This window comes from Hydractinia symbiolongicarpus, chromosome 7, assembly GCF_029227915.1.
Source record: "Hydractinia symbiolongicarpus strain clone_291-10 chromosome 7, HSymV2.1, whole genome shotgun sequence".
Taxonomy (NCBI): Eukaryota; Metazoa; Cnidaria; class Hydrozoa; order Anthoathecata; family Hydractiniidae; genus Hydractinia; species Hydractinia symbiolongicarpus.
The window spans coordinates 9,722,092-9,737,588 of record NC_079881.1 but is presented as its reverse complement, the minus strand read 5'-3'; the positions used below and the strand labels follow the sequence as shown (position 1 = coordinate 9,737,588).

At 47.9% G+C, this 15,497-nt stretch overlaps 49 non-coding genes across 49 annotated transcripts; 11 read left to right on the top strand and 38 right to left on the bottom strand.

Moving 5' to 3' along the window:
• Positions 1 to 43: 43 nt before the first annotated feature.
• Positions 44 to 116, top strand: Trnav-cac (transfer RNA valine (anticodon CAC)). The gene has a single exon. It is a non-coding gene; the product is annotated as a tRNA-Val (tRNA).
• Positions 117 to 384: 268 nt separating this feature from the next.
• On the bottom strand, positions 385 to 456 carry Trnaq-cug (transfer RNA glutamine (anticodon CUG)). The gene has a single exon. It is a non-coding gene; the product is annotated as a tRNA-Gln (tRNA).
• A 40-nt stretch (positions 457 to 496) lies between these two features.
• On the bottom strand, positions 497 to 569 carry Trnav-uac (transfer RNA valine (anticodon UAC)). The gene has a single exon. It is a non-coding gene; the product is annotated as a tRNA-Val (tRNA).
• A 91-nt stretch (positions 570 to 660) lies between these two features.
• Trnav-cac (transfer RNA valine (anticodon CAC)) lies at positions 661 to 733 on the top strand. The gene has a single exon. It is a non-coding gene; the product is annotated as a tRNA-Val (tRNA).
• A 380-nt stretch (positions 734 to 1,113) lies between these two features.
• Positions 1,114 to 1,186, bottom strand: Trnav-aac (transfer RNA valine (anticodon AAC)). Its single transcript has one exon. It is a non-coding gene; the product is annotated as a tRNA-Val (tRNA).
• Positions 1,187 to 1,414: 228 nt separating this feature from the next.
• On the bottom strand, positions 1,415 to 1,487 carry Trnam-cau (transfer RNA methionine (anticodon CAU)). The gene has a single exon. It is a non-coding gene; the product is annotated as a tRNA-Met (tRNA).
• A 131-nt stretch (positions 1,488 to 1,618) lies between these two features.
• On the bottom strand, positions 1,619 to 1,690 carry Trnaq-cug (transfer RNA glutamine (anticodon CUG)). The gene has a single exon. It is a non-coding gene; the product is annotated as a tRNA-Gln (tRNA).
• A 40-nt stretch (positions 1,691 to 1,730) lies between these two features.
• On the bottom strand, positions 1,731 to 1,803 carry Trnav-aac (transfer RNA valine (anticodon AAC)). The gene has a single exon. It is a non-coding gene; the product is annotated as a tRNA-Val (tRNA).
• A 91-nt stretch (positions 1,804 to 1,894) lies between these two features.
• Trnav-cac (transfer RNA valine (anticodon CAC)) lies at positions 1,895 to 1,967 on the top strand. The gene has a single exon. It is a non-coding gene; the product is annotated as a tRNA-Val (tRNA).
• A 380-nt stretch (positions 1,968 to 2,347) lies between these two features.
• On the bottom strand, positions 2,348 to 2,420 carry Trnav-aac (transfer RNA valine (anticodon AAC)). The gene has a single exon. It is a non-coding gene; the product is annotated as a tRNA-Val (tRNA).
• Positions 2,421 to 2,511: 91 nt separating this feature from the next.
• Positions 2,512 to 2,584, top strand: Trnav-cac (transfer RNA valine (anticodon CAC)). The gene has a single exon. It is a non-coding gene; the product is annotated as a tRNA-Val (tRNA).
• Positions 2,585 to 2,852: 268 nt separating this feature from the next.
• Trnaq-cug (transfer RNA glutamine (anticodon CUG)) lies at positions 2,853 to 2,924 on the bottom strand. The gene has a single exon. It is a non-coding gene; the product is annotated as a tRNA-Gln (tRNA).
• Positions 2,925 to 2,964: 40 nt separating this feature from the next.
• Trnav-uac (transfer RNA valine (anticodon UAC)) lies at positions 2,965 to 3,037 on the bottom strand. The gene has a single exon. It is a non-coding gene; the product is annotated as a tRNA-Val (tRNA).
• Positions 3,038 to 3,581: 544 nt separating this feature from the next.
• On the bottom strand, positions 3,582 to 3,654 carry Trnav-aac (transfer RNA valine (anticodon AAC)). The gene has a single exon. It is a non-coding gene; the product is annotated as a tRNA-Val (tRNA).
• Positions 3,655 to 3,745: 91 nt separating this feature from the next.
• On the top strand, positions 3,746 to 3,818 carry Trnav-cac (transfer RNA valine (anticodon CAC)). Its single transcript has one exon. It is a non-coding gene; the product is annotated as a tRNA-Val (tRNA).
• A 380-nt stretch (positions 3,819 to 4,198) lies between these two features.
• Positions 4,199 to 4,271, bottom strand: Trnav-aac (transfer RNA valine (anticodon AAC)). The gene has a single exon. It is a non-coding gene; the product is annotated as a tRNA-Val (tRNA).
• A 91-nt stretch (positions 4,272 to 4,362) lies between these two features.
• On the top strand, positions 4,363 to 4,435 carry Trnav-cac (transfer RNA valine (anticodon CAC)). Its single transcript has one exon. It is a non-coding gene; the product is annotated as a tRNA-Val (tRNA).
• Positions 4,436 to 4,815: 380 nt separating this feature from the next.
• Trnav-uac (transfer RNA valine (anticodon UAC)) lies at positions 4,816 to 4,888 on the bottom strand. The gene has a single exon. It is a non-coding gene; the product is annotated as a tRNA-Val (tRNA).
• Positions 4,889 to 4,979: 91 nt separating this feature from the next.
• Trnav-cac (transfer RNA valine (anticodon CAC)) lies at positions 4,980 to 5,051 on the top strand. Its single transcript has one exon. It is a non-coding gene; the product is annotated as a tRNA-Val (tRNA).
• Positions 5,052 to 5,431: 380 nt separating this feature from the next.
• Trnav-aac (transfer RNA valine (anticodon AAC)) lies at positions 5,432 to 5,504 on the bottom strand. Its single transcript has one exon. It is a non-coding gene; the product is annotated as a tRNA-Val (tRNA).
• A 91-nt stretch (positions 5,505 to 5,595) lies between these two features.
• Positions 5,596 to 5,668, top strand: Trnav-cac (transfer RNA valine (anticodon CAC)). The gene has a single exon. It is a non-coding gene; the product is annotated as a tRNA-Val (tRNA).
• Positions 5,669 to 5,732: 64 nt separating this feature from the next.
• Trnam-cau (transfer RNA methionine (anticodon CAU)) lies at positions 5,733 to 5,805 on the bottom strand. The gene has a single exon. It is a non-coding gene; the product is annotated as a tRNA-Met (tRNA).
• Positions 5,806 to 6,048: 243 nt separating this feature from the next.
• Trnav-aac (transfer RNA valine (anticodon AAC)) lies at positions 6,049 to 6,121 on the bottom strand. Its single transcript has one exon. It is a non-coding gene; the product is annotated as a tRNA-Val (tRNA).
• A 1,044-nt stretch (positions 6,122 to 7,165) lies between these two features.
• Positions 7,166 to 7,238, bottom strand: Trnam-cau (transfer RNA methionine (anticodon CAU)). The gene has a single exon. It is a non-coding gene; the product is annotated as a tRNA-Met (tRNA).
• A 243-nt stretch (positions 7,239 to 7,481) lies between these two features.
• Trnav-aac (transfer RNA valine (anticodon AAC)) lies at positions 7,482 to 7,554 on the bottom strand. The gene has a single exon. It is a non-coding gene; the product is annotated as a tRNA-Val (tRNA).
• Positions 7,555 to 7,782: 228 nt separating this feature from the next.
• On the bottom strand, positions 7,783 to 7,855 carry Trnam-cau (transfer RNA methionine (anticodon CAU)). The gene has a single exon. It is a non-coding gene; the product is annotated as a tRNA-Met (tRNA).
• Positions 7,856 to 7,986: 131 nt separating this feature from the next.
• On the bottom strand, positions 7,987 to 8,058 carry Trnaq-cug (transfer RNA glutamine (anticodon CUG)). The gene has a single exon. It is a non-coding gene; the product is annotated as a tRNA-Gln (tRNA).
• Positions 8,059 to 8,098: 40 nt separating this feature from the next.
• Trnav-aac (transfer RNA valine (anticodon AAC)) lies at positions 8,099 to 8,171 on the bottom strand. Its single transcript has one exon. It is a non-coding gene; the product is annotated as a tRNA-Val (tRNA).
• Positions 8,172 to 8,603: 432 nt separating this feature from the next.
• Positions 8,604 to 8,675, bottom strand: Trnaq-cug (transfer RNA glutamine (anticodon CUG)). Its single transcript has one exon. It is a non-coding gene; the product is annotated as a tRNA-Gln (tRNA).
• Positions 8,676 to 9,220: 545 nt separating this feature from the next.
• On the bottom strand, positions 9,221 to 9,292 carry Trnaq-cug (transfer RNA glutamine (anticodon CUG)). The gene has a single exon. It is a non-coding gene; the product is annotated as a tRNA-Gln (tRNA).
• A 40-nt stretch (positions 9,293 to 9,332) lies between these two features.
• On the bottom strand, positions 9,333 to 9,405 carry Trnav-aac (transfer RNA valine (anticodon AAC)). The gene has a single exon. It is a non-coding gene; the product is annotated as a tRNA-Val (tRNA).
• Positions 9,406 to 9,833: 428 nt separating this feature from the next.
• Positions 9,834 to 9,906, bottom strand: Trnam-cau (transfer RNA methionine (anticodon CAU)). The gene has a single exon. It is a non-coding gene; the product is annotated as a tRNA-Met (tRNA).
• A 243-nt stretch (positions 9,907 to 10,149) lies between these two features.
• On the bottom strand, positions 10,150 to 10,222 carry Trnav-aac (transfer RNA valine (anticodon AAC)). Its single transcript has one exon. It is a non-coding gene; the product is annotated as a tRNA-Val (tRNA).
• A 91-nt stretch (positions 10,223 to 10,313) lies between these two features.
• Positions 10,314 to 10,386, top strand: Trnav-cac (transfer RNA valine (anticodon CAC)). The gene has a single exon. It is a non-coding gene; the product is annotated as a tRNA-Val (tRNA).
• Positions 10,387 to 10,450: 64 nt separating this feature from the next.
• Positions 10,451 to 10,523, bottom strand: Trnam-cau (transfer RNA methionine (anticodon CAU)). The gene has a single exon. It is a non-coding gene; the product is annotated as a tRNA-Met (tRNA).
• Positions 10,524 to 10,654: 131 nt separating this feature from the next.
• Trnaq-cug (transfer RNA glutamine (anticodon CUG)) lies at positions 10,655 to 10,726 on the bottom strand. The gene has a single exon. It is a non-coding gene; the product is annotated as a tRNA-Gln (tRNA).
• A 40-nt stretch (positions 10,727 to 10,766) lies between these two features.
• Trnav-uac (transfer RNA valine (anticodon UAC)) lies at positions 10,767 to 10,839 on the bottom strand. The gene has a single exon. It is a non-coding gene; the product is annotated as a tRNA-Val (tRNA).
• A 91-nt stretch (positions 10,840 to 10,930) lies between these two features.
• Trnag-ccc (transfer RNA glycine (anticodon CCC)) lies at positions 10,931 to 11,003 on the top strand. Its single transcript has one exon. It is a non-coding gene; the product is annotated as a tRNA-Gly (tRNA).
• A 64-nt stretch (positions 11,004 to 11,067) lies between these two features.
• Positions 11,068 to 11,140, bottom strand: Trnam-cau (transfer RNA methionine (anticodon CAU)). The gene has a single exon. It is a non-coding gene; the product is annotated as a tRNA-Met (tRNA).
• A 243-nt stretch (positions 11,141 to 11,383) lies between these two features.
• On the bottom strand, positions 11,384 to 11,456 carry Trnav-aac (transfer RNA valine (anticodon AAC)). Its single transcript has one exon. It is a non-coding gene; the product is annotated as a tRNA-Val (tRNA).
• Positions 11,457 to 11,888: 432 nt separating this feature from the next.
• Trnaq-cug (transfer RNA glutamine (anticodon CUG)) lies at positions 11,889 to 11,960 on the bottom strand. The gene has a single exon. It is a non-coding gene; the product is annotated as a tRNA-Gln (tRNA).
• A 40-nt stretch (positions 11,961 to 12,000) lies between these two features.
• Positions 12,001 to 12,073, bottom strand: Trnav-aac (transfer RNA valine (anticodon AAC)). The gene has a single exon. It is a non-coding gene; the product is annotated as a tRNA-Val (tRNA).
• A 632-nt stretch (positions 12,074 to 12,705) lies between these two features.
• Trnaq-cug (transfer RNA glutamine (anticodon CUG)) lies at positions 12,706 to 12,777 on the bottom strand. Its single transcript has one exon. It is a non-coding gene; the product is annotated as a tRNA-Gln (tRNA).
• Positions 12,778 to 12,981: 204 nt separating this feature from the next.
• Trnav-cac (transfer RNA valine (anticodon CAC)) lies at positions 12,982 to 13,054 on the top strand. The gene has a single exon. It is a non-coding gene; the product is annotated as a tRNA-Val (tRNA).
• Positions 13,055 to 13,434: 380 nt separating this feature from the next.
• On the bottom strand, positions 13,435 to 13,507 carry Trnav-aac (transfer RNA valine (anticodon AAC)). The gene has a single exon. It is a non-coding gene; the product is annotated as a tRNA-Val (tRNA).
• A 431-nt stretch (positions 13,508 to 13,938) lies between these two features.
• Trnaq-cug (transfer RNA glutamine (anticodon CUG)) lies at positions 13,939 to 14,010 on the bottom strand. The gene has a single exon. It is a non-coding gene; the product is annotated as a tRNA-Gln (tRNA).
• A 40-nt stretch (positions 14,011 to 14,050) lies between these two features.
• Trnav-uac (transfer RNA valine (anticodon UAC)) lies at positions 14,051 to 14,123 on the bottom strand. The gene has a single exon. It is a non-coding gene; the product is annotated as a tRNA-Val (tRNA).
• Positions 14,124 to 14,667: 544 nt separating this feature from the next.
• On the bottom strand, positions 14,668 to 14,740 carry Trnav-aac (transfer RNA valine (anticodon AAC)). Its single transcript has one exon. It is a non-coding gene; the product is annotated as a tRNA-Val (tRNA).
• A 481-nt stretch (positions 14,741 to 15,221) lies between these two features.
• On the bottom strand, positions 15,222 to 15,294 carry Trnav-aac (transfer RNA valine (anticodon AAC)). Its single transcript has one exon. It is a non-coding gene; the product is annotated as a tRNA-Val (tRNA).
• Between the last annotated feature and the right edge of the window lie 203 nt (positions 15,295 to 15,497).

The following is a 15,497-nucleotide window of genomic DNA, read 5'->3' as shown; positions in this document are numbered from 1 at the left end:
GCCTTGTATTGCTTTCCTTCGTCATAGGTTCCAAAATTCATTGGATTCCGTAGTGTAGCGGTTATCACGTGCGCTTCACAGGCGCAAGGTCCCCGGTTCGAGCCCGGGCGGAATCATTGTTGAGTTGCTAGTTTTGTAATAGGCGTCAAACATTTGATTCATTGCGGCTTTTAAAAGCCTTGCCCTGTGTGAGGATCGAACTCACGACTTTCAGATTATGAGACTGACGCCCTGCCTACTGCGCTAACAAGGCACTGTGCCCTAATCCCATGCATTTTGGAAGAACGTTGTTAATACAATGTCTTCTTGCAAATGACTAAAATATTTAAAGTGCCGTTGCTTCCAAACGCCCAATAGGTGCTTCCGAGGCACAAATAACGGAACAGGTTCCACCGAGACTTGAACTCGGATCGCAGGATTCAGAGTCCTGAGTGCTAACCATTACACCATGGAACCTACAGAGGCTCTTCCGAGGTTCGCTTCGCGGAAACATCAATGATTCCGCCCGGGCTCGAACCGGGGACCTTGCGCGTGTAAAGCGCACGTGATAACCACTACACTACGGAATCTGGCAACTAACAAGCGACATGTTTTTGCTTTTTTCTCTAGCTATTTTAGCCTTGTATTGCTTTCCTTCGTCATAGGTTCCAAAATTTATTGGATTCCGTAGTGTAGCGGTTATCACGTGCGCTTCACACGCGCAAGGTCCCCGGTTCGAGCCCGGGCGGAATCATTGTTGAGTTGCTAGTTTTGTAATAGGCGTCAAACATTTGATTCATTGCGGCTTTTAAAAGCCTTGCCCTGTGTGAGGATCGAAATCACGACTTTCAGATTATGAGACTGACGCCCTGCCTACTGCGCTAACAAGGCACTGTGCCTTAATCCGATGCATTTCAGAAGAACGTTGTTATTACAATGTCTTCTTGCAAATGACTAAAATATTTGAAGTGCCGTTGCTTCCAAACGCCCAATAGGTGCTTCCGAGGCACAACTAACGGCAAAGGTTCCACAGAGACTTGAACTCGGATCGCAGGATTCAGAGTCCTGAGTGCTAACCATTACACCATGGAACCTACAGAGGCTCTTCCGAGGTTCGCTTCGCGGAAACATCAATGATTCCGCCCGGGCTCGAACCGGGGACCTTGCGCGTGTTAAGCGCACGTGATAACCACTATACTACGGAATCTGTCAACTGAAAAGCGACATGTTTTTGCTTTTTTCTCTAGCTATTTTAGCCTTGTATTGCTTTCCTTCGTCATAGGTTCCAAAATTCATTGGATTCTGTAGTGTAGCGGTTATCACGTGCGCTTCACACGCGCAAGGTCCCCGGTTCGAGCCCGGCCGGAATCATTGTTGAGTTGCTAGTTTTGTAATAGGCGTCAAACATTTGATTCACTGCGGCTTTTAAAAGCCTTGCCCTGTGTGAGGATCGAACTCACGACCTTCAGATTATGAGACTGACGCGCTGCCTACTGCGCTAACAAGGCACTGTGCCCTAATCCGATGCATTTCAGAAGAACGTTGTTATTACAATGTCTTCTTGCAAATGACTAAAATATTTGAAGTGCTGTTGCTTCCAAACGCCCAATAGGTGCTTCCGAGGCACAGCTAACGACACAGGTTCCACCGAGACTTGAACTCGGATCGCAGGATTCAGAGTCCTGAGTGCTAACCATTACACCATGGAACCTACAGAGGCTCTTCCGAGGTTCGCTTCGCGGAAACATCAATGATTCCGCCCGGGCTCGAACCGGGGACCTTGCGCGTGTTAAGCGCACGTGATAACCACTACACTACGGAATCTGGCAACTAACTAGCGACATGTTTTTGCTTTTTTCTCTAGCTATTTTAGCCCTGTATTGCTTTCCTTCGTCATCGGTTCCAAAATTCATTGGATTCTGTAGTGTAGCGGTTATCACGTGCGCTTCACACGCGCAAGGTTCCCGGTTCGAGCCCGGGCGGAATCATTGTTGAGTTGCTAGTTTTGTAATAGGCGTCAAACATTTGATTCACTGCGGCTTTTAAAAGCCTTGCCCTGTGTGAGGATCGAACTCACGACCTTCAGATTATGAGAATGACCTGATGCCTACTGCGCTAACAAGGCGCTGTGCCCTAATCCGATGCATTTCAGAAGAACGTTGTTATTACAATGTCTTCTTGCAAATGACTAAAATATTTAAAGTGCCGTTGCTTCCAAACGCCCAATAGGTGCTTCCAAGGCACAACTAACGGCACAGGTTCCACCGAGACTTGAAGTCGGATCGCAGGATTCAGAGTCCTGAGTGATTACCATTACACCATGGAACCTGCAAAGGCTCTTCCGAGGTTCGCTTCGCGGAAACATCAATGATTCTGCCCGGGCTCGAACCGGGGACCTAGCGCGTGTTAAGCGCACGTGATAACCACTACACTACGGAATCTGGCAACTAAAAAGCGACATGTTTTTGCTTTTTTCTCTAGCTATTATAGCCTTGTATTGCTTTCCTTCGTCATAGGTTCCAAAGTTCAATGGATTCCGTAGTGTAGCGGTTATCACGTGCGCTTCACACGCGCAAGGTCCCCGGTTCGAGCCCGGGCGGAATCATTGTTGAGTTGCTAGTTTTGTAATAGGCGTCAAACATTTGATTCACTGCGGCTTTTAAAAGCCTTGCCCTGTGTGAGGATCGAACTCACGAGCTTCAGACTATGAGACTGACGCGCTGCCTACTGCGCTAACTAGGCACTGTGCCCTAATCTGATGCATTTCAGAAGAACGTTGTTATTACAATGTCTTCTTGCAAATGACTAAAATATTTGAAGTGCCGTTGCTTCCAAACGCCCAATAGGTGCTTCCGAGGCACAAATAACGGCACAGATTCCACCGAGACTTGAACTCGGATCGCAGGATTCAGAGTCCTGAGTGCTAACCATTACACCATGGAACCTACAGAGGCTCTTCCGAGGTTCGCTTCGCGGAAACATCTATGATTCCGCCCGGGCTCGAACCGGGGATCTTGCGCGTGTAAAGCGCACGTGATAACCACTACACTACGGAATCTGGCAACTAACAAGCGACATGTTTTTGCTTTTTTCTCTAGCTATTTTAGCCTTGTATTGCTTTCCTTCGTCATAGGTTCCAAAATTCATTGGATTCCGTAGTGTAGCGGTTATCACGTGCTCTTCACACGCGCAAGGTCCCCGGTTCGAGCCCGGGCGGAATCATTGTTGAGTTGCTAGTTTTGTTATAGGCGTCAAACATTTGATTCACTGCGGCTTTTAAAAGCCTTGCCCTGTGTGAGGATCGAACTCACGACCTTCAGACTATGAGACTGACGCGCTGCCTACTGCGCTAACAAGGCACTGTGCCCTAATCCGATGCATTTCAGAAGAACGTTGTTATTACAATGTCTTCTTGCTAATGACTAAAATATTTCAAGTGCCGTTGCTTCCAAACGCCCAATAGGTGCTTCCGAGGCACAACTAACGGCACAGGTTCTACCGAAACTTGACCTCGGATCGCAGGATTTAGAGTCCTGAGTGCTAACCATTACACCATGGAACCTACAGAGGCTCTTCCGAGGTTCGCTTCGCGGAAACATCAATGATTCCGCCCGGGCTCGAACCGGGGACCTTGCGCGTGTTAAGCACACGTAATAACCACTACACTACGGAATCTGGCAACTAAAAAGCGACATGTTTTTGGTTTTTTCTCTAGCTATTTTAGCCTTGTATTGCTTTCCTTCGTCATAGGTTCCAAAATTCATTGGATTCCGTAGTGTAGCGGTTATCACGTGCGCTTCACACGCGCAAGGTCCCCGGTTCGAGGCCGGGCGGAATCATTGTTGAGTTGCTAGTTTTGTTATAGGCGTCAAACATTTGATTCACTGCGGCTTTTAAAAGCCTTGCCCTGTGTGAGGATCGAACTCACGACCTTCAGACTATGAGACTGACGCGCTGCCTACTGCGCTAACAAGGCACTGTGCCCTAATCCGATGCATTTCAGAAGAACGTTGTTATTACAATGTCTTCTTGCTAATGACTAAAATATTTCAAGTGCCGTTGCTTCCAAACGCCCAATAGGTGCTTCCGAGGCACAACTAACGGCACAGGTTCTACCAAAACTTGACCTCGGATCGCAGGATTTAGAGTCCTGAGTGCTAACCATTACACCATGGAACCTACAGAGGCTCTTCCGAGGTTCGCTTCGCGGAAACATCAATGATTCCGCCCGGGCTCGAACCGGGGATCTTGCGCGTGTTAAACGCACGTGATAACCACTACACTACGGAATCTGGCAACTAACAAGCGACATGTTTTTGCTTTTTTCTCTAGCTATTTTAGCCTTGTATTGCTTTCCTTCGTCATCGGTTCCAAAATTCATTGGATTCCGTAGTGTAGCGGTTATCACGTGCGCTTCACACGCGCAAGGTCCCCGGTTCGAGGCCGGGCGGAATCATTGTTGAGTTGCTAGTTTTGTAATAGGCGTCAAACATTTGATTCACTGCGGCTTTTAAAAGCCTTGCCCTGTGTGAGGATCGAACTCACGACCTTCAGACTATGAGACTGACGCGTTGCCTACTGCGCTAACTAGGCACTGTGCCCTAATCTGATGCATTTCAGAAGAACGTTGTTATTACAATGTCTTCTTGCAAATGACTAAAATATTTGAAGTGCCGTTGCTTCCAAACGCCCAATAGGTGCTTCCGAGGCACAAATAACGGCACAGATTCCACCGAGACTTGAACTCGGATCGCATGATTCAGAGTCCTGAGTGCTAACCATTACACCATGGAACCTACAGAGGCTCTTCCGAGGTTCGCTTCGCGGAAACATCTATGATTCCGCCCGGGCTCGAACCGGGGATCTTGCGCGTGTAAAGCGCACGTGATAACCACTACACTACGGAATCTGGCAACTAACAAGCGACATGTTTTTGCTTTTTTCTCTAGCTATTTTAGCCTTGTATTGCTTTCCTTCGTCATAGGTTCCAAAATTCATTGGATTCCGTAGTGTAGCGGTATCACGTGCGCTTCACACGCGCAAGGTCCCCGGTTCGAGCCCGGGCGGAATCATTGTTGAGTTGCTAGTTTTGTTATAGGCGTCAAACATTTGATTCACTGCGGCTTTTAAAAGCCTTGCCCTGCGTGAGGATCGAACTCACGACCTTCAGATTATGAAACTGACGCGCTGCCTACTGTGCTAACAAGGCACTGTGCCCTAATCCGATGCATTTCAGATAAACGTTGTTATTATAATGTCTTCTTGCAAATGACTAAAATATTTGAAGTGCCGTTGCTTCCAAACGCCCAATAGGTGCTTCCGAGGCACAACTAACGGCACAGGTTCCACCGAGTCTTGAACTCGGATGGCAGGATCCAGAGTCCTGAGTGCTAACCATTACACCATGGAACCTACAGAGGCTCTTCCGAGGTTCGCTTCGCGGAAACATCAATGATTCCGCCCGGGGTCGAACCGGGGACCTTGCGCGTGTTAAGCGCACGTGATAACCACTACACTACGGAATCTGGCAACTAACAAGCGACATGTTTTTGCTTTTTTGTCTAGCTGTTTTAGCCTTGTATTGCTTTCCTTCGTCATCGGTTCCAAAAATCATTGGATTCCGTAGTGTAGCGGTTATCACGTGCGCTTCACACGCGCAAGGTCCCCGGTTCGAGCCCGGGCGAAATCATTGTTGAGTTGCTAGTTTTGTAATAGGCGTCAAACATTTGATTCACTGCGGCTTTTAAAAGCCTTGCCCTGTGTGAGGATCGAACTCACGACCTTCAGATTATGAGACTGACGCGCTGCCTACTGCGCTAACAAGGCACTGTGCCCTAATCCGATGCATTTCAGATGAACGTTGTTATTACAATGTCTTCTTGCAAATGACTAAAATATTTGAAGTGCCGTTGCTTCCAAACGCCCAATAGGTGCTTCCGAGGCACAACTAACGGCACAGGTTCCACCGAGACTTGAACTCGGATCGCAGGATTCAGAGTCCTGAGTGCTAACCATTACACCATGGCACCTACAGAGGCTCTTCCGAGGTTCGCTTCGCGGAAACATCAATGATTCCGCCCGGGCTCGAACCGGGGACCTTGCGCGTGTTAAGCGCACGTGATAACCACTACACTACGGAATCTGGCAACTAACAAGCGACATGTTTTTGCTTTTTTCTCTAGCTATTTTAGCCTTGTATTGCTTTCCTTCGTCATAGGTTCCAAAATTCATTGGATTCCGTAGTGTAGCGGTTATCACGTGCGCTTCACACGCGCAAGGTCCCCGGTTCGAGCACGGGCGGAATCATTGTTCAGTTGCTAGTTTTGTAATAGGCGTCAAACATTTGATTCACTGCGGCTTTTAAAAGACTTGCCCTGTGTGTGGATCGAACTCACGACCTTCAGATTATGAGACTGACGCGCTGCCTACTGCGCTAACAAGGCACTGTGCCCTAATCCGATGCATTTCAGAAGAACGTTGTTATTACAATGTCTTCTTGCAAATGACTAATATATTTGAAATGCCGTTGCTTCCAAACGCCCAATAGGTGCTTCCGAGGCACAACTAACGGCACAGGTTCCACCAAGACTTAAACTCGGATCGCAGGATTCAGAGTCCTGAGTGCTAACCATTACACCATGGAACCTACAGAGGCTCTTCCGAGGTTCGCTTCGCGGAAACATCTATGATTCCACCCGGGCTCGAACCGGGGACCTTGCGCGAGTTAAGCGCACGTGATAACCAGTACACTACGGAATCTGGCAACAAACAAGCGACATGTTTTTGCTTTTTTCTCTAGCTATTTTAGCCTGTATTGCTTTCCTTCGTCATCGGTTCCAAAAATCATTGGATTCCGTAGTGTAGCGGTTATCACGTGCGCTTCACACGCGTAAGGTCCCCGGTTCGAGCACGGGCGGAATCATTGTTCAGTTGCTAGTTTTGTAATACACTACGGAATCTGGCAACTAACAAGCGACATGTTTTTGCTTTTTTCTCTAGCTGTTTTAGCCTTGTATTGCTTTCCTTCGTCATCGGTTCCAAATTCATTGGATTCCGTAGTGTAGCGGTTATCACGTGCGCTTCACACGCGCAAGGTCTCCGGCTCGAGCCCAGGCGGAATCATTATTGAGGTGCTAGTTTTGTAATAGGCGTCAAACATTTGATTCACTGCGGCTTTTAAAAGTCTTGCCCTGTGTGAGGATCGAACTCACGACCTTCAGATTATGAGACTGACGCGCTGCCTACTGCGCTAACAAGGCACTGTGCCCTAATCCGATGCATTTCAGATGAACGTTGTTATTACAATGTCTTCTTGCAAATGACTAAAATATTTGAAGTGCCGTTGCTTCCAAACGCCCAATAGGTGCTTCCGAGGCACAACTAACGGCACAGGTTCCACCGAGACTTGAACTCGGATCGCAGGATTCAGAGTCCTGAGTGCTAACCATTACACCATGGCACCTACAGAGGCTCTTCCGAGGTTCGCTTCGCGGAAACATCAATGATTCCGCCCGGGCTCGAACCGGGGACCTTGCGCGTGTTAAGCGCACGTGATAACCACTACACTACGGAATCTGGCAACTAACAAGCGACATGTTTTTGCTTTTTTCTCTAGCTATTTTAGCCTTGTATTGCTTTTCTTCGTCATAGGTTCCAAAATTCATTGGATTCCGTAGTGTAGCGGTTATCACGTGCGCTTCACACGCGCAAGGTCTCCGGTTCGAGCCCGGGCGGAACCATTATTGAGTTGCTAGTTTTGTAATAGGCGTCAAACATTTGATTCACTGCGGCTTTTAAAAGCCTTGCCCTGTGTGAGGATCGAACTCACGACCTTCAGATTATGAGACTGACGCGCTGCCTACTGCGCTAACAAGGCACTGTGCCCTAATCCGATGCATTTCAGAAGAACGTTGTTATTACAATGTCTTCTTGCAAATGACTAAAATATTTGAAGTGCCGTTGCTTCCAAACGCCCAATAGGGGCTTCCGAGGCACAACTAACGGCACAGGTTCCACCGAGACTTGAACTCGGATCGCAGGATTCAGAGTCCTGAGTGCTAACCATTACACCATGGAACCTACAGAGGCTCTTCCGAGGTTCGCTTCGCGGAAACATCAATGATTCCGCCCGGGCTCGAACCGGGGACCTTGCGCGTGTTAAGCGCACGTGATAACCACTACACTACGGAATCTGGCAACTAACAAGCGACATGTTTTTGCTTTTTGCTCTAGCTATTTTAGCCTTGTATTGCTTTCCTTCGTCATAGATTCCAAAATTCATTGGATTCCGTAGTGTAGCGGTTATCACGTGCGCTTCACACGCGCAAGGTCCCCGGTTCGAGCACGGGCGGAATCATTGTTCAGTTGCTAGTTTTGTAATAGGCGTCAAACATTTGATTCACTGCGGCTTTTAAAAGACTTGCCCTGTGTGTGGATCGAACTCACGACCTTCAGATTATGAGACTGACGCGCTGCCTACTGCGCTAACAAGGCACTGTGCCCTAATCCGATGCATTTCAGAAGAACGTTGTTATTACAATGTCTTCTTGCAAATGACTAATATATTTGAAATGCCGTTGCTTCCAAACGCCCAATAGGTGCTTCCGAGGCACAACTAACGGCACAGGTTCCACCGAGACTTAAACTCGGATCGCAGGATTCAGAGTCCTGAGTGCTAACCATTACACCATGGAACCTACAGAGGCTCTTCCGAGGTTCGCTTCGCGGAAACATCTATGATTCCACCCTGGCTCGAACCGGGGACTTTGCGCGAGTTAAGCGCACGTGATAACCACTACACTACGGAATCTGGCAACAAACAAGCGACATGTTTTTGCTTTTTTCTCTAGCTATTTTAGCCTTGTATTGCTTTCCTTCGTCATCGGTTCCAAAATTCATTGGATTCCGTAGTGTAGCGGTTATCACGTGCGCTTCACACGCGCAAGGTCCCCGGTTCGAGCACGGGCGGAATCATTGTTGAGTTGCTAGTTTTGTAATAGGCGTCAAACATTTGATTCACTGCGGCTTTTAAAAGACTTGCCCTGTGTGTGGATCGAACTCACGACCTTCAGATTATGAGACTGACGCGCTGCCTACTGCGCTAACAAGGCACTGTGCCCTAATCCGATGCATTTCAGAAGAACGTTGTTATTACAATGTCTTCTTGCAAATGACTAATATATTTGAAATGCCGTTGCTTCCAAACGCCCAATAGGTGCTTCCGAGGCACAACTAACGGCACAGGTTCCACCGAGACTTAAACTCGGATCGCAGGATTCAGAGTCCTGAGTGCTAACCATTACACCATGGAACCTACAGAGGCTCTTCCGAGGTTCGCTTCGCGGAAACATCTATGATTCCACCCGGGCTCGAACCGGGGACCTTGCGCGAGTTAAGCGCACGTGATAACCACTACACTACGGAATCTGGCAACAAACAAGCGACATGTTTTTGCTTTTTTCTCTAGCTATTTTAGCCTTGTATTGCTTTCCTTCGTCATCGGTTCCAAAATTCATTGGATTCTGTAGTGTAGCGGTTATCACGTGCGCTTCACACGCGCAAGGTCCCCGGTTCGAGCACGGGCGGAATCATTGTTCAGTTGCTAGTTTTGTAATACACTACGGAATCTGGCAACTAACAAGCGACATGTTTTTGCTTTTTTCTCTAGCTGTTTTAGCCTTGTATTGCTTTCCTTCGTCATCGGTTCCAAATTCATTGGATTCCGTAGTGTAGCGGTTATCACGTGCGCTTCACACGCGCAAGGTCTCCGGCTCGAGCCCAGGCGGAATCATTATTGAGGTGCTAGTTTTGTAATAGGCGTCAAACATTTGATTCACTGCGGCTTTTAAAAGCCTTGCCCTGTGTGAGGATCGAACTCACGACCTTCAGATTATGAGACTGACGCGCTGCCTACTGCGCTAACAAGGCACTGTGCCCTAATCCGATGCATTTCAGAAGAACGTTGTTATTACATTGTCTTCTTGCAAATGACTAAAATATTTGAAGTGCCGTTGCTTCCAAACGCCCAATAGGTGCTTCCGAGGCACAACTAACGGCACAGGTTCCACCGAGACTTGAACTCGGATCGCAGGATTCAGAGTCCTGAGTGCTAACCATTACACCATGGCACCTACAGAGGCTCTTCCGAGGTTCGCTTCGCGGAAACATCAATGATTCCGCCCGGGCTCGAACCGGGGACCTTGCGCGTGTTAAGCGCACGTGATAACCACTACACTACGGAATCTGGCAACTAACAAGCGACATGTTTTTGCTTTTTTCTCTAGCTATTTTAGCCTTGTATTGCTTTTCTTCGTCATAGGTTCCAAAATTCATTGGATTCCGTAGTGTAGCGGTTATCACGTGCGCTTCACACGCGCAAGGTCTCCGGTTCGAGCCCGGGCGGAATCATTATTGAGTTGCTAGTTTTGTAATAGGCGTCAAACATTTGATTCACTGCGGCTTTTAAAAGCCTTGCCCTGTGTGAGGATCGAACTCACGACCTTCAGATTATGAGACTGACGCGCTGCCTACTGCGCTAACAAGGCACTGTGCCCTAATCCGATGCATTTCAGAAGAACGTTGTTATTACAATGTCTTCTTGCAAATGACTAAAATATTTGAAGTGCCGTTGCTTCCAAACGCCCAATAGGGGCTTCCGAGGCACAACTAACGGCACAGGTTCCACCGAGACTTGAACTCGGATCGCAGGATTCAGAGTCCTGAGTGCTAACCATTACACCATGGAACCTACAGAGGCTCTTCCGAGGTTCGCTTCGCGGAAACATCAATGATTCCGCCCGGGCTCGAACCGGGGACCTTGCGCGTGTAAAGCGCACGTGATAACCACTACACTACGGAATCTGGCAACTAACAAGCGACATGTTTTTGCTTTTTTCTCTAGCTATTTTAGCCTTGTATTGCTTTCTTTCGTCATAGGTTCCAAAATTCATTGGATTCCGTAGTGTAGCGGTTATCACGTGCGATTCCCACGCGCAAGGTCCCCGGTTCGAGCACGGGCGGAATCATTGTTCAGTTGCTAGTTTTGTAATAGGCGTCAAACATTTGATTCACTGCGGCTTTTAAAAGTCTTGCCCTGTGTGAGGATCGAACTCACGACCTTCAGATTATGAGACTGACGCGCTGCCTACTGCGCTAACAAGGCACTGTGCCCTAATCCGATGCATTTCAGATGAACGTTGTTATTACAATGTCTTCTTGCAAATGACTAAAATATTTGAAGTGCCGTTGCTTCCAAACGCCCAATAGGTGCTTCCGAGGCACAACTAACGGCACAGGTTCCACCGAGACTTGAACTCGGATCGCAGGATTCAGAGTCCTGAGTGCTAACCATTACACCATGGCACCTACAGAGGCTCTTCCGAGGTTCGCTTCGCGGAAACATCAATGATTCCGCCCGGGCTCGAACCGGGGACCTTGCGCGTGTTAAGCGCACGTGATAACCACTACACTACGGAATCTGGCAACTAACAAGCGACATGTTTTTGCTTTTTTCTCTAGCTATTTTAGCCTTGTTTTGCTTTTCTTCGTCATAGGTTCCAAAATTCATTGGATTCCGTAGTGTAGCGGTTATCACGTGCGCTTCACACGCGCAAAGTCCCCGGTTCGTGCACGGGCGGAATCATTGTTCAGTTGCTATTTTTGTAATAGGCGTCAAACATTTGATTCACTGCGGCTTTTAAAAGACTTGCCCTGTGTGTGGATCGAACTCACGACCTTCAGATTATGAGACTGACGCGCTGCCTACTGCGCTAACAAGGCACTGTGCCCTAATCCGATGCATTTCAGAAGAACGTTGTTATTACAATGTCTTCTTGCAAATGACTAATATATTTGAAATGCCGTTGCTTCCAAACGCCCAATAGGTGCTTCCGAGGCACAACTAACGGCACAGGTTCCACCGAGACTTAAACTCGGATCGCAGGATTCAGAGTCCTGAGTGCTAACCATTACACCATGGAACCTACAGAGGCTCTTCCGAGGTTCGCTTCGCGGAAACATCTATGATTCCACCCGGGCTCGAACCGGGGACCTTGCGCGAGTTAAGCGCACGTGATAACCACTACACTACGGAATCTGGCAACAAACAAGCGACATGTTTTTGCTTTTTTCTCTAGCTATTTTAGCCTTGTAATGCTTTCCTTCGTCATCGGTTCCAAAACTCATTGGATTCCGTAGTGTAGCGGTTATCACGTGCGCTTCACTCGCGCAAGGTCCCCGGTTCGAGCACGGGCGGAATCATTGTTCAGTTGCTAGTTTTGTAATACACTACGGAATCTGGGAACTAACAAGCGACATGTTTTTGCTTTTTTCTCTAGCTGTTTTAGCCTTGTATTGCTTTCCTTCGTCATCGGTTCCAAATTCATTGGATTCCGTAGTGTAGCGGTTATCACGTGCGCTTCACACGCGCAAGGTCTCCGGCTCGAGCCCAGGCGGAATCATTATTGAGGTGCTAGTTTTGTAATAGGCGTCAAACATTTGATTCACTGCGGCTTTTAAAAGCCTTGCCCTGTGTGAGGATCGAACTCACGACCTTCAGATTATGAGACTGACGCGCTGCCTACTGCGCTAACAATGCACTGTGCCCTAATCCGATGCATTTCAGATGAACGATGTCATTACAATGTTTTCTTGCAAATGACTATAATATTTGAAGTGCCGTTGCTTCCAAACGCCCAATAGGTGCTTCTGAGGCACAAATAACGCCACAGGTTCCACCGAGACTTGAACTCGGATCGCAGGATTCAGAGTCCTGAGTGCTAACCATTACACCATGGAACCTACAGAGGCTCTTCCGAGGTTCGCTTCGCGGAAACATCAATGATTCCGCATGGGCTCGAACCGGGGACCTTGCGCGTGTTCAGCGCACGTGATAACCACTACACTACGGAATCTGGCAACTAACAAGCGACATGTTTTTGCTTTTTTCTTCAGCTGTTTTAGCCTTGTATTGCTTTCCTTCGTCATTGGTTTCAAAATTCATTGGATTCCGTAGTGTAGCGGTTATCACGTGCGCTTCACACGCGCAAGGTCCCCGGTTTGAGCCCGGGCGGAATCATTGTTGAGTTGCTAGTTTTGTAATAGGCGTCAAACATTTGATTCACTGCGGCTTTTAAAAGCCTTGCCCTGTGTGAGGATCGAACTCACGACCTTCAGATTATGAAACTGACGCACTGCCTACTGCGCTAACAAGGCACTGTGCCCTAATCCGATGCATTTCAGAAGAACGTTGTTATTACATTGTCTTCTTGCAAATGACTAAAATATTTGAAGTGCCGTTGCTTCCAAACGCCCAATAGGTGCTTCCGAGGCACAACTAACGGCACAGGTTCCACCGAAACTTGAACTCAGATCGCAGGATTCAGAGTCCTGAGTGCTAACCATTACACCATGGAACCTACAGAGGCTCTTCCGGGGTTCGCTTCGCGGAAACATCAATGATTCCGCCCGGGCTCGAACCGGGGACCTTGCGCGTGTTAAGCGCACGTGATAACCACTACACTACGGAATCTGGCAACTAACAAGCGACATGTTTTTGCTTTTTTCTCTAGCTGTTTCAGCCTTGTATTGCTTTCCTTTGTCATAGGTTCCAAAATTTATTGGATTCCGTAGTGTAGCGGTTATCACGTGCGCTTCACACGCGCAAGGTTTCCGGTTCGAGCCCGGGCGGAATCATTGTTGAGTTGCTAGTTTTGTAACAGGCGTCAAACATTTGAATCACTGCGGCTTTTAAAAGCCTTCCCTGTGTGAGGATCGAACTCACGACCTTCAGATTATGAAACTGACGCGCTGCCTACTGCGCTAACAAGGCACTGTGCCCTAATCCGATGCATTTCAGAAGAACGTTGTTATTACAATGTCTTCTAGCAAATGACTAAAATATTTGAAGTGCCGTTGCTTCCAAACGCCCAATAGGTGCTTCCGAGGCACATCTAACGGCACAGGTTCCACCGAGACTTGAACTCGGATCGCAGGATTCAGAGTCCTGAGTGCTAACCATTACACCATGGAACCTACAGAGGCTCTTCCGAGGTTCGCTTCGCGGAAACATCTATGATTCCGCCCGGGCTCGAACCGGGGATATTGCGCGTGTAAAGCGCACGTGATAACCACTACACTACGGAATCTGGCAACTAACAAGCGACATGTTTTTGCTTTTTTCTCTAGCTATTTTAACCTTGTTTTGCTTTCCTTCGTCATAAGTTCCAAAATTCATTGGATTCCGTAGTGTAGGGGTTATCACGTGCGCTTCACACGCGCAAGGTCCCCGGTTCGAGCACGGGCGGAATCATTGCTCAGTTGCTAGTTTTGTAATAGGCGTCAAACATTTGATTCCCTGCGGCTTTTAAAAGCCTTGCCCTGTGTGAGGATCAAACTCACGATCTTCAGATTATGAGACTGACGCGCTGCCTACTGCGCCAACAAGGCACTGTGCCCTAATCCGATGCTTTTCAGATGAACGTTGTTATTACAATGTCTTCTTGCAAATGACTAAAATATTTGAAGTGCTGTTGCTTCCAAACGCCCAATAGGTGCTTCCGAGGCACAACTAACGGCACAGCTTCCACCGAGACTTGAACTCGGATCGCAGGATTCAGAGTCCTGAGTGCTAACCATTACACCATGGAACCTACAGAGGCTCTTCCGAGGTTCGCTTCGCGGAAACATCAATGATTCCGCCCGGGCTCGAACCGGGGACCTTGCGCGTGTTAAGCGCACGTGATAACCACTACACTACGGAATCTGGCAACTAACAAGCGACATGTTTTTGCTTTTTTCTCTAGCTATTTTAGCCTTGTATTGCTTTCCTTCGTCATAGGTTCCAAAATACATTGGATTCCGTAGTGTAGCAGTTATCACGTGCGCTTCACACGCGCAAAGTCCCCGGTTCGAGCACGGGCGGAATCATTGTTCAGTTGCTAGTTTTGTAATACACTACGGAATTTGGCAACTAACAAGCGTCATGTTTTTGCTTTTTTCTCTAGCTATTTTAGCCTTGTATTGCTTTCCTTCGTCATAGGTTCCAAAATTCATTGGATTCCGTAGTGTAGCGGTTATCACGTGCGCTTCACACGCGCAAGGTCCCCGGTTCGAGCACGGGCGGAATTATTGTTCAGTTGCTAGTTTTGTAATAGGCGTCAAACATTTGATTCACTGCGGCTTTTAAAAGCCTTGCCCTGTGTGAGGATCGAACTCACGACCTTCAGATTTCGCGGAAACATCAATGATTCCGCCCGGGCTCGAACCGGGGACCTTGCGCGTGTTAAGCGCACGTGATAACCACTACACTACGGAATCTGGCAACTAACAAGCGACATGTTTTTGCTTTTTTCTCTAGCTGTTTTAGCCTTGTATTGCTTTCCTTCGTCATCGGTTCCAAAATTCATTGGATTCCGTAGTGTAGCGGTTATCACGTGCGCTTCACACGCGCAAGGACTCCGGTTCGAGCCCAGGCGGAATCATTATTGAGTTGCTAGTTTTGTAATAGGCGTCAAACATTT